Raw genomic sequence first — 12326 nt, 5'->3', positions numbered from 1 at the left:
TGTTAAGAAACAAAAAGTTGAATTGCTTACTTCATTGAAGCAGAACAAATATTTTGCGTTCTCCTTCATTAAGGTCGGGAGGAGCAGTACAGCCGCATTGGTCCGCATACCTGGAAATAATTAAATATGACAAACATAATTAGACATGACTTGGCATTTCATCAGCTAGGCTTTTTACAAATGAAAACTTTAATTGGAATATAAAGCATAACTTCCTTACATGGTGATATGACTCGCTTCCTCGATGAATGTGCCGAAGAGGGAGTCCAGGTCGTGACCAAACCGCAGTCGCATTTCGTGAAGTAGCTGGAAAGAGAAGAAGGCTTTTTTGTATTTCCAGTTGTCCAGCTGTTTTGTACTGACAATCAGGGCTCTTAATTAACACCAGCCAACCGGCCAAATGCTGGTAAAAATTTCGTTTGGCTGGTGGAATAACATGTAAGCCTCTTTGGCCCATTAGTGAGTATGTGTTTGGCAAGTACAATCAGTATCTACAAGTCATTTTAGCTGGTGAGGAAAAAAGTTAATTTAGAGCCCAGACAATCCAAGTAATGGGAGCTTACCAGTCGTGGGTGTTTTCGGAAGGGGAACTGCTGGAAGAAGTCTGATGCAGAGGAAGATTTATACAGTGGTGTTCTGGTGTGTAGCGTCCTCTACATCCTCCACTCAATGTTAGTGAAGTTTGGCCTGATCTTCTTAAGCTCTGCATCAATGGCCTTCAGGTGTTCAGAGATGCTTTGGTCATCTTCCCTTTCCACTACTTCTGTTGTGAGCTAAGACGTGAATGACCAAAAGAACAGTAATCAATAAGATGAAGAACAAAATACAAAACAAAACAAACAAACAGTGAAGAGTTAGGCACTGGCTGAACTGTTGATGGAGAGTGTCCTCTCCTTTTGGCAAGCTGGTGTATGTATAAAAGAATAATCAAGAATTAGTGTGGTTTGTTTAAAGCCACCACAGTTCCCTGGCTGCAGACAGTGTACACATAAGGACAATACAAAAGCAAAAAATGATTTGGGAAACATGTACCATTTGAGTAGAGGAATGCCAGTCACTCATCTGGGCGGAGGTCCTCTTCTTTGAGCAATATTTGATCTTCATCTCCTCCACTCCTCCTGAATTCAGAAGAGGCCTTCTCTCCTTTTTAAATTTGTTTTGTAAACATTCCAATAGTGTTGCCTAAAGATAAAAAGGCAGCCCAGACAATCCAAGTAATGGGAGCTTACCAGTCGTGGGTGTTTTTTCGGAAGGGGAACTGCTGGAAGAAGTCTGATGCAGAGGAAGATTTATACAGCGGTGTTCTGGTGTGTAGCGTCCTCTCCATCCTCCACTCAATGTTAGTGAAGTTTGACCTGATCTTCTTAAGCTCTGCATCAATGGCCTTCAGGTGTTCAGAGATGCTTTGGTCATCTTCCCTTTCCACTACTTCTGTTGTGAGCTAAGACGTGAATGACCAAAAGAACAGTAATCAATAAGATGAAGAACAAAATACAAAACAAAACAAACAAACAGTGAAGAGTTAGGCACTGGCTGAACTGTTGATGGAGAGTGTCCTCTCCTTTTGGCAAGCTGGTGTATGTATAAAAGAATATTCAAGAATTAGTGTGGTTTGTTTAAAGCCACCACAGTTCCCTGGCTGCAGACAGTGTACACATAAGGACAATACAAAAGCAAAAAATGATTTGGGAAACATGTACCATTTGAGTAGAGGAATGCCAGTCACTCATCTGGGCGGAGGTCCTCTTCTTTGAGCCATATTTGATCTTCATCTCCTCCACTCCTCCTGAATTCAGAAGAGGCCTTCTCTCCTTTTTAAATTTGTTTCGTAAACATTCCAATAGTGTTGCCTAAAGATAAAAAGGCAAAGGGAGTTGTGAGAGTTTGTTAGTGTTGAATAAAATAAACCCACTATCATTGATGTGCACTAGACATATGTGTACTGTACATACATGTCCAGAAGAGCTGCCATCCTTTAAAAAAGGATATTTCATTGTCAGGGTACCCAGAACGTCTCCGTACATTTTGTGACTGGGATACCTACATAATAAAAACAGCACATTATCAATGCATAGCATCCCGGTTAACAAAAACAACATACAGTATGTCATAATAATATATAAATGTATTCACCATGTGTGTTTAGTGATGTTGTCAAACAACACTTGAATCAACAGTGCACGCAATAATTGCAGATGCGTTAGGTACTTTCGTAGTTGAAATTTGATGACCTCACAGAATGGACATTTGAAGAAATCCATGTACCGTACCTCTGAATGTTTCCTTAAAATCTATGAGATTTATGCTCTGCAGCCATTTGCCGACATTATCTTGGGACCACTTGTCCACCATTTGGAATATCTGAAATGACACAATGACACACAATATCATGCATTAGAGTGTGCATGTGTGTGTATGGACATGCATATATACTATCCTACTGTCAAACAGCCAAGAGTGGCATTTTAGGGTTTTCCTTTTCAATACCAAATATATATATATAAAAAAACACTGTACTATTTCAGAATATAGGCCCTATGGCCTATACACCTCGTGGCAGAAAGATAAAAAGAAAAAGAAAAACAACATACAAATCCTAAACCATACCATGACGTTATAGCCTAAATATAGCCTATAGAAATACAAACCAACCACACATAACACAACCAGCTAGGATTGGCCTATGGTTTATGATTTGGATGTTGTTGCTGTTTTTGTTTTGTTTGTTTAATCGTACTGCCACAAGGGGGCGCCCCAACATTAAGTACGACGTGTGTGAGTATATACAGAGCCTGACTGAGGCAACAATCTAGGCTGTGAAACAAGATAGTTAACAGTCAAGCCTCGGGTAAATGTTGCACGGCTCAAAAAATCATAGTATGTTGATGCAAAGGGGCAAATACAGGGGGGGATACCGAAAAGTTAAAAGCAAGTAGCGTGAGGAATTAAATATTTCCTTTAATATATCGTTTTTTTTGACCAGCAGTGTCCGGAAGATGGAGTGCTTGGGCTACTTCGGGCACCCTTTCGATGTCTACTTATCGCCAAAAGTGTTGTACTTCACTATTTAAAAGGAGCAACGTCTCTTTGACACACGGCGTGCTGCTTTCTGGGTGTATGCTGTGATTAATTATGTCAGCATCAGGGCTCAAAATTTACTTTTTTTCCCATCACCAGCCAAAATGTCTTGGTGTTGTGGTCTGCTAGCCACACGGCCGCTAATTGGTCAAAGTGGCTTGAAAGTTGGTATTTTCTACCAGCCAAACTGAATTTCAACTGCATTTAGCATTTTGACTGGTGTTAACAGAGCCCATGGTATATATACAATGTCAAAATCGGTTCCAGATGACACGGTAGCGGCCTTCTAGTGCTCATTTTTATAGCTATATTTATAGCTAGGCCAAGTTAGCGGACAACTTGGATTCCCGACCCCGTCACCCTCTATGCAACACAAACAATACAAAAACAAAAACAGTAAATCGTGGTGTAAGATCATATCTGTTGTAGTCCGAGGCGCTGACAGTGGAAATCGATGTAGGACTACTCTAAAAAATAACGTATAGTAATTAGGGACGTCCCGATCCGATCACGTGATCGGAAATCGGCCCCGATCACGTGGTGTGCGACTCGATCGGAATCGGGTGTACCTCCCCGATCAGGACTCGGATACATACATTCTCATGATTTTTAAAATTACGTAACATGTTATATCTATCGCAATGCAGTGTCACAGAGTGGAAACCCTCTTGGCTCCACATAAACATCCACAGGAAACAGCATTATTGCCAACTGAAAGGCATTGGAACACTGTAACGCACATCAGCTGATGACACTTCAGGTCCGTCAGCTGCACTTCTCCAGAGAGGGTCCAAAAAAATGTCTGACTTCTCTCCCTCTCTCTCCTCCCTCTTCACGTTAACGCAAGCAACTGACCTCGGTATTTACTCTGACCAATTTAAATGAAATGAACACGATTTAAGCAAATATGAGAAAAAAGTAGGCTATAGCCAAGGTGACTTACGTTGGGCTACTGTAGTGTATATCCACGTGAGGATTCCGGACGGCAAAATGCGACATCGACTATCCAACAGATTAATGATCACTGCGTCTACTGCAGTCAACTGTAGTTCTAATTAATTTGCAATCAGTTGAATCTGATGCAATGACGAGGACTCTGATGGAAGTTAACATTGATGTTTACTGAACCTTCAGACAATATGCAGGTGAAAACAGCAAAAAATAGACTGACTGTGTTTTAACAGACTCAACAATCTTGTGCATGCATCTTAAAAAAACGATCTTTTAAAGCTATTTGTTAACTTAACTTTCAACTTCTAACATAACTTAATTCTATCACTTGTTAACATAAGAATCAATTTTGCTTCTGACTTTCCTTCTAGTGCTTGTTTTTACAGATAATTACGGACAGCTTCAGGATAGGAACAACAAGGGAGCCGTCGTAGCAACGGTTTCTAAGCACAGGTTGCAGGAAGCGTATCAAAATAAAAGCTCAATTCGTTCTCAGTGTGCCATTATTTAAAATGGTCATTCTGCACTGACCCAATAGTCCCACTGCCTACAGAAGTGTAACCGTTTTGTTTTGACACTGCAAATGTGTTATTTTGTCTGCTTAAAAGGCAGGCCTTTTGTATTTTAATTCGTATTTTAAACAAAAAAATAATTAAGTATTATAAAAGTATCGGATCGGGACTTGGTATTGGCAGATTCACAAAATCAATGACTTGGACTCGGACTCGAGGGTAAAAAATGCTGATCGGGACATCCCTAATAGTGATAGTTCAACGTCCTTCTGCTAGCAGGTCTAACATTAGCAAAACAACTGACGTTATAAAAGTTAACGCCCCTCGACGGTCAAACCAATAGCTGTACATTTTTTCAAACACACCCTTTCACGTCCTTAAAGAGAAACACATACCGTTTTAGGTCCCATACATGACACTTAGTACAGGTAGGTTTAATGAGAAATACAGAGATTGTAAAAATGTAACCACTTACTGTTAGTTTAACGCCAGACTGAATGGTCGCCGTTGGAAAGGTTCGTTGGAAATCAAAAAAAATCTTCACGTGCGAGATATAGCACCTTTCAGGTAGAAAAGGTTCTATTTTCTCAGAATTGAACCCCTGGGATCTATATAGCACCCACAGGAACCCTTTTTTCTAAGAGTGTAGGCCAGTGTTCCCCAACCTTTTGTGTCTTACGTACTGTGGTGTCCCCTAAACCTCTTTGTTGTGCTATGAGTACCCCCTAATTCATGTTCTATATCGCTTTCTCTGTCCTGGTGTTTTGGCATAGGCATAGTTTTTGGACATAATTTAATGTTATAGGCCTACACTACACTCGGTGCATTGATTAGTTATAGCAAACAGCAAAAAATGCAGGTGGGGATGTGATATCTGACACGTGACCTCTGTTCTGTTGGTTATGGCTACCAGAGTTCCGCAGGTGTGCGCCTGTCCTTCCCTCACATAACCCGACAGTTGCTTACACTTAATTTGACTAACAGTTAACACAGCAGGTGTTGTTGACATGCACGATTTTGAAGACTCGAAGAACATTAGGCTATCGGGGAGGATTGAGGATAAATCTTACACCTTTCCTTATTAATGGAAAATGAATTCCATGCTTCAACTGGAGGAGAGCGCGCAGTTCAAGACAAGCGGCATGACTGCAATCGTCAACAGGCCTACTGTAGTCTAAACAACTGTTCAATGTTCAGCGGTGTCCGTAGTCAAATTATCACAGCGGTGGTAGATGGTTTTTATGAAGACCTGGAGGTCTGATCTATCCTACTTTGCAGCAGACAAAAACCAACAGACAAAATTGCTGAGTAGTGCCTACGAATGATTCTCCTGCCAGGATAGCGTTGGACTAACCAGAATAACCAATTTACATGTTGAATGTTGAGAGGAGGCATTTTGAAAAGTAGAAGACTTAATCACGAGGATATCATAGCTACCTTTCCTTGTCAATGTCCCATGCATTACAAAATATTCAAAAACTTCATCTGCGATAGGCTAAACACGATTTATCTAACACGCTTGAGGATAATATTGCCACCTTTCCCCTCTCCTGCGGTAGCCAGTTGCCTTCTCAGAAGAAGCAATCTGAATCTGAAAGAGTGCGCACTGTTCAAGACCCGCGGCAAGACTGCAATGGTCATCATGGTCCGTGGTGTCAGCATTCAGCCAAAATGGTGATAGGCCCTTTTTATATATATAAAATTATACCTTATTCGCAGCAGCCAAAATCAGTCAGACAATAAGTCTTTAACGAGTACGTGCAGGCTAGCGAATGCTCCTTCTACCAGGGTAAAGTTTGCAATTGGAGAGGGGTGATTGAAGGGGTAAATTAAGTCCGAAATCAAAATGATCAAAATACGGTCGATTTATTTACAATACCCTACATGACAGAACGAAAATGTGTAGGAGGTCAACAGAAAATAACCATAAACTGAGGACAATAGGCAACGTTAAAGTAAAATACAAACACGAAATCAAACAAAGCTTTTTTTTAATGCGGCAACACTGGTTAACAGCAGGTTTTACGCACACATTTCGAAGCGGTTTATCACAGATGCCGCTCTCTTCCTTGCTCTCCCAAACTCCAACGTACACTGGGTTTAATACTCCCTGCAATACTGGCCAGCTATTATTCAATTACCATTTCATTTGTCCATGCAAAGACCTTTACGCTGCGGTTAACTAAAAGTAGCCTCGGCCGAATTAACGTAGGCTACAGCCTAACACAAAACGGTTTCCATCTGCACACAGATGCCACATATTAATAGGCTACCATACACAAAAAATGTAAAGCTAGCAAATGAAAATGAAAAGCATTTAAATTAACATCCCACTAAACAATCTCTTCCCCAAAGTCAAGTTGAAACGGTGTGCGCTTCCGCCTCGCAGATTGACTGATTAAAGTGTGTTGATCAGTGCAGTGCGTGGAGGGTGTGTGGGAGTGCGTGCTCCGCCATGTACATTGAAGAAAGTTCATTTCAACATGTCAACAATGTCCAATGTGTCCATATGTAGTGCACAAAACATTAAAAGCATTGTGAGAGAACATGTTTGCCAGTTTAGCGCGAAGGGAGGAGAATCTGAGTGCAGAGAGGCTGCATGTTGACGTTACATTTCATTTCGTTGGATGCTTGTCTCAAATGTCATTTTCTCTCATCACATGCCTTGGCTACTCGTTTTAAATGTGGATTTTACCCACATTAACCCGTATTACAGCGTTAAACCACGTGCTACCCTGAAACACTGCTGCTTCCCCGAGTTTTACATTGCAAAATTTTCGACATTTCCTTCACTGACGCAGCGGTTGATGGTCAAAGACGCGGCGCATCCTAAAAACTAAACAAAACAATATAAGGGGGGAAACATGCAGCGCTGGTGGTCAAGCCTTCTTCCTTGGTTCATTTAATGATTATTTAGACCGGGCTTTTATTTGGAACCGGCCATTATCTGTCAAATATCCTCGTGCACCCGACCCTTAAAAGGAACCCGGCCGCTAATTAGAACTCGGCTATTATATGGAACTTTACAGTATATTAATATGCCGTCAACATCGTCTAAAATATTCCATATGGTAATAAATGTTGCCTACCCATTTGCGCTTGAATGTGTATTGTGTGTATGCAAGAGAAAGTGTGTGTGTGTGTGTGTGTGTGTGTGAGAGAGAGAGAGAGAGAGAGAGAGAGAGAGAGAGAGAGAGAGAAAGAAAGAGATATCATATATATATATATACAGGTTTTTTTTATTATGGGTTCTTGGGTCCTTGATCTCTCATTACAAACCCGAACATGCGCTACCACGTGGTAAAGCGTATAGCCAGCGCTCCCAAGTATAGCAAGCGCTCCAAAGTATAGCGAGCGCTCCCAAGTGCCACCTGGCGGTTGTTTGGGTACACTGCAGCTAGGCCCGGTATGTACCGAGGTGGATGACGTGGCATTACCTCGGTAAAGGGTGTGCATTGTAGGGGGACCGACTGTAGGACTGAATTGGGACAAGGATGTATGATGGAAAGGGGAGATGCAGGAAGACGTTAGACCGGCAGCAGGCTATGCAGAAGTCCACATGTAATTCCACACAGATGCCTGTGATAATTTAAGTAGGCTAGCATAGCAACAGTAATAGTAATTTGTATACATATTATCATCGCTTAGCCTATTCAATGTGCTAGAGAGAAAAGAAAGAGAAGATAGAACAAATAGGCTATTGTAGAAAGGCAAGGCAAGGCAAGTTTATTTATATAGCGCATTTCATACACAGGTGCAACTCAATGTGCTTCACAAAGTTAACAAATGTAAATGAAAGGAAACAGGGAAGAAAGAAGGAAATTAATTAGAGTCAAAAAACATTTAAAACATTAAGATAAAACATAAGGTAAAAATAATAATAAAATAAAACATAAATAAACATACGCAGTCTTCAGAATTTAACTGTTCGACGACAGAGGAGTCTGGCCTCCTTTTTTCCGTTTACCTGATAGAGTCTAGAATTGTCAGGGTTTTGTCTTCTCTTATTTTACCGTCTTTTCATTCAATAATTTAAGCTAGGGAAAAGCATCTGAGAACAGCTTTGTCTTGAGTCTAGATTTAAAGCTATCAATAGTGGGTGCATTTTTTACGTCATCTGGAAGCTGGTTCCAAAGCTTTGAAGCATAGAAGCTAAAGGCTGCCTCTCCACACTTCCCGTTTTGACTTTTGGAATCACCAGCAAATTCTTCTCCGTTGACCTTAGTGACCTGGTCGGTGCATACAGCTGAAACATATCCAGTAGATATGTGGGTCCCATTCCATTTAATGATTTAAACACAAGTAGCATTGGCTTAAAATCAATTCTGTAGCTTACTGGGAGCCAATGCAGCGATCTTAAAATTGGAGTAATGTGGTCAAACTTCCTTGTCTTTGTAAGTACCCTTGAAGCTGCATTTTGTACCAGTTGAAGCTGTTTAATGGTCTTATTTGGGAGGCCAGTAAAAAGACTGTTACAGTAATCAACTTTACTAGAAATGAAGGCATGTATTAGCTTCTCCAGATCATGTTTAGACATCAGGCCCCTAAATTTAGAGACATTTTTTATGTGATAAAATGCAGACTTAGTAATAGCTTTCATGTGACTGTTGAAATTTAGGTCACTGTCAATGAGGACCCCAAGATTTTTAACTGTTTCCCTTGGTTTCAGTCCCTTCGTTTCAAGGATAGTAGCAATCTTTTGTCTCTCCTCTCTTTTCCCAAATATAATTACTTCAGTTTTTTCTGTGTTCAGCTGGAGGAAATTGTGAGACATCCATTTGTTAATTTGGTCCATGCAACGATAGAGTGATTCAAGGGGGGTGTAGTCATTGGGGGACATAGATAAGTAGAGCTGGGTATCATCCGCATAGCTATGGTAATTTATGGAGTTATTCTCGATAATGTGTCCCAGTGGCAACATATACAGATTGAACAGTAGTGGTCCCAGAATGGAGCCCTGGGGGACTCCACAATCCAGAGACATCGGTGATGAAGTATGTCTTCCAATGGCGACAAAAAAACTTCTTTGTTGTAAGTACGATTTTAACCAGTCGATCACTATGCCCGTAAAGCCAACCCAGTGTTCCAGTCTTTGTAGTAGTATAGAATGACTAACTGTATCGAAAGCTGCACTTAAATCGAGTAGCACCAAGACGGATGATTTGCCAGCATCAGAATTCAATCTTATGTCATTCATAACTTTAATAAGAGCTGTTTCAGTGCTGTGGTAGGCACGGAAACCTGATTGAAACTTATCAAAATAGCTATTAGACATTAGAAAGGCAGTTAATTGGTTAAAAAAAAATCTCTATTATTTTACCCATGAATGGTAGATTGGATATGGGCCTATAGTTGTTTAGTACCAGTGCATCCAGGTTGTTCTTTTTCAGTAAGGGTTTCACAACTGCTTCTTTCAGACAGCCTGGGAATATGCCTGTTTGTAGTGAGGTGTTGATGATCTGAAGTACATCTGGTGATATTAGATGTAAGATGGATTTGAAGAAGGCTGTTGGTAGAATATCTAAGTCAGATGTAGAGGAGCTAAGACTTTGTACCGTTCTATAAGGATGTAGTCTAATAGCTTAGCTCCAAAATATAAAGGAATCGTTCAGTTTGTGATACAAGCATGAAAATTGGTACACATATAGCCAAAGGCATTCCAAAAAGGACTGGATATGGAGCCATCGTAAATTTTCAACATGGTGGCCATGGCAGCCATTTTTCAAAATGGCCACCAGCAACAATAGTTTTCTTGGATATAACATATTTTAGACATATTTACCATTCATACCACTTGGTACATGTAATATTGATAATTGAAAAGTTGTCATGAATATTCAAGATGGCTGCCATTTTCAAGATGGCCGCTGTCACTTGTATGATTTATCTGATATAGGTGATATCGGTGTCAAATCAGTCATTTTTCATGATGCAGAATTCTAATTTGAAACTTTGGAATTAACCAGAAGCTTCCTTTTATCTCATTCTAGACTTGATATACAGTATAGTATAACTGTTTCTTTCAAAATGGCAGCCCATGTCAGATAGTCATACAATAGTGGAGTCTGTTAAGGGTTTTTACCATTACGGAACTGACAAAAGCACTTTGCATGGTGTTTCCTTAGGGTATATGCTGTAATTCTAGCCTAGGAGGCCTGCGGAAAAAAACGTTCTACTATGTCATATTGTTATTACATGACATTATACTTAGCTGACAATGTTAATATAGTCCCGAACTCAGCAGAGATGAAAGGGCAGTGGTAGTCTGCTTGACCAGATTGATGAAAAGTACAAAAATGTACATAGTAGTGGTGTGCATTGGCACTGCCCTCACAATTCAATTACGATTTGGGAGGTAGCGATTCCATTCCATTCCATTCCATTCTACAATGCATTGTGTAACCCAGGTCATCCGCTCGTGGAGTCATACCGTCGCCATGGGAACCGAGTACGCTCGTGGGGCTGTTTACATTCTTCGAAAGACTTTCCGTTTGTCCTCGTCTACTGAAACTGATTTAAGCTCCTGCCGATAAAATACACCATTCAATAGTGTTTTATTGCCAGTCATCTTTGCGCTAAAAGTGTTTACTTACTCCACTGGTGGAGTGAAGAGCCGTGAACGTCGCAGGTTTTTAAATCGTGAAGATTATTTGTAAGTATCTTTCAACACTGTATGGCTAGTCGGTCGCTAGCATTTTACATAGCAACCAAACGTTACGGTTAGCAACATAATGATCCGTTTATAACTTCATGTCTCTTGTGTTCATAAAAACAAAAGCGTTGAAGACCGGATTGGCGTCCGAGTGTCCGAGTCCAAACCCAGTGTGTTTCTTTCCACGTCGATATCTGGTGAGTGATTAATTTAGTTTTAAAAGCAGTCATGGGGCTCTACTATACCGCATTGCACTTAGCTTCACTTCAATTGTTCTGAATGTATGGAAGCGTTCTGTATTATAATGTGTGTGTTATATGTATGTATTTACATCTTGAAGAGAACCGATTTTAATGTTGTTTTGGCCTGTACAGGCCGGGTCTTTTGTATGGATCGATTCATGCTGTGCAAGTGAATTCAGCTGCTGTGCGATCGCCTTCAAGTACCACCGTGAAGGCGAACCCCAACAGCTGTGGCGAGCCTGGCCTTCAGATAAGAACTGTTGATATAACTGAATGAATGAGATTCTTTTCTTTTGTTTTGTTTTGTTTTCTTCTTCTTTTGTAATACACTGTATTCAACATTTCATGCTATAAGCTTAGCTTCTATTACCTGTCCTATTTAAATATTTCTATCTACTCACCCGGGTGATTTGGCCTAGTTGTCTATTGGAATATATCTGGTGAATGTAGTTGCAGATTTAACCGTCTGCAACATATATTTTTATTTTTAATTATTTATTTTATTTGAATCTGCAGATTCTGTTTTGTTTATCTGATTGTTGTTTGTTTATGTCCATCTTATTGGACAGATAGCCTAAGTACACTAAGTTATTCACTCACCAATTTATGAAATATTAATACTCCCCTACTTATCATCTTGATTATTCTTAATACAATATTTCTAACTTACAAACTCCGTCTGTGTGTGTTTTGCTTTTGCTCTGTGTTGGTACACTCCTTTCTTTAGTAGCGAGCCTAGGTTTTATTGATGCGCAACGCAAGCCCAGAGGGTAAAGACAATATTTTTATTATATTGTTTAGTGTAATAGTTAGAAGTAGGTTACAATTCTGGCGAGAGCCTGCCAGGAGAGAGCAGTGTACCAACAAGAGTAAAACAAACCAACTACTATC

The 12326-nt window shown here is 40.2% G+C and overlaps 1 long non-coding RNA gene across 1 annotated transcript; it reads left to right on the top strand.

Annotated features, from left to right (window-relative positions):
- Positions 1-11211: 11211 nt before the first annotated feature.
- LOC134470254 (uncharacterized) lies at positions 11212-12108 on the top strand. The gene is made up of 2 exons (XR_010039184.1): positions 11212-11390; positions 11568-12108. It is a non-coding gene; the product is annotated as an uncharacterized LOC134470254 (long non-coding RNA).
- Positions 12109-12326: the final 218 nt, after the last annotated feature.

This window comes from Engraulis encrasicolus, chromosome 19 (assembly GCF_034702125.1).
Source record: "Engraulis encrasicolus isolate BLACKSEA-1 chromosome 19, IST_EnEncr_1.0, whole genome shotgun sequence".
NCBI lineage: Eukaryota > Metazoa > Chordata > Actinopteri > Clupeiformes > Engraulidae > Engraulis > Engraulis encrasicolus.
Note: the sequence above shows the minus strand (reverse complement) of the source record. Positions and strands in the feature narration are given on the sequence as shown.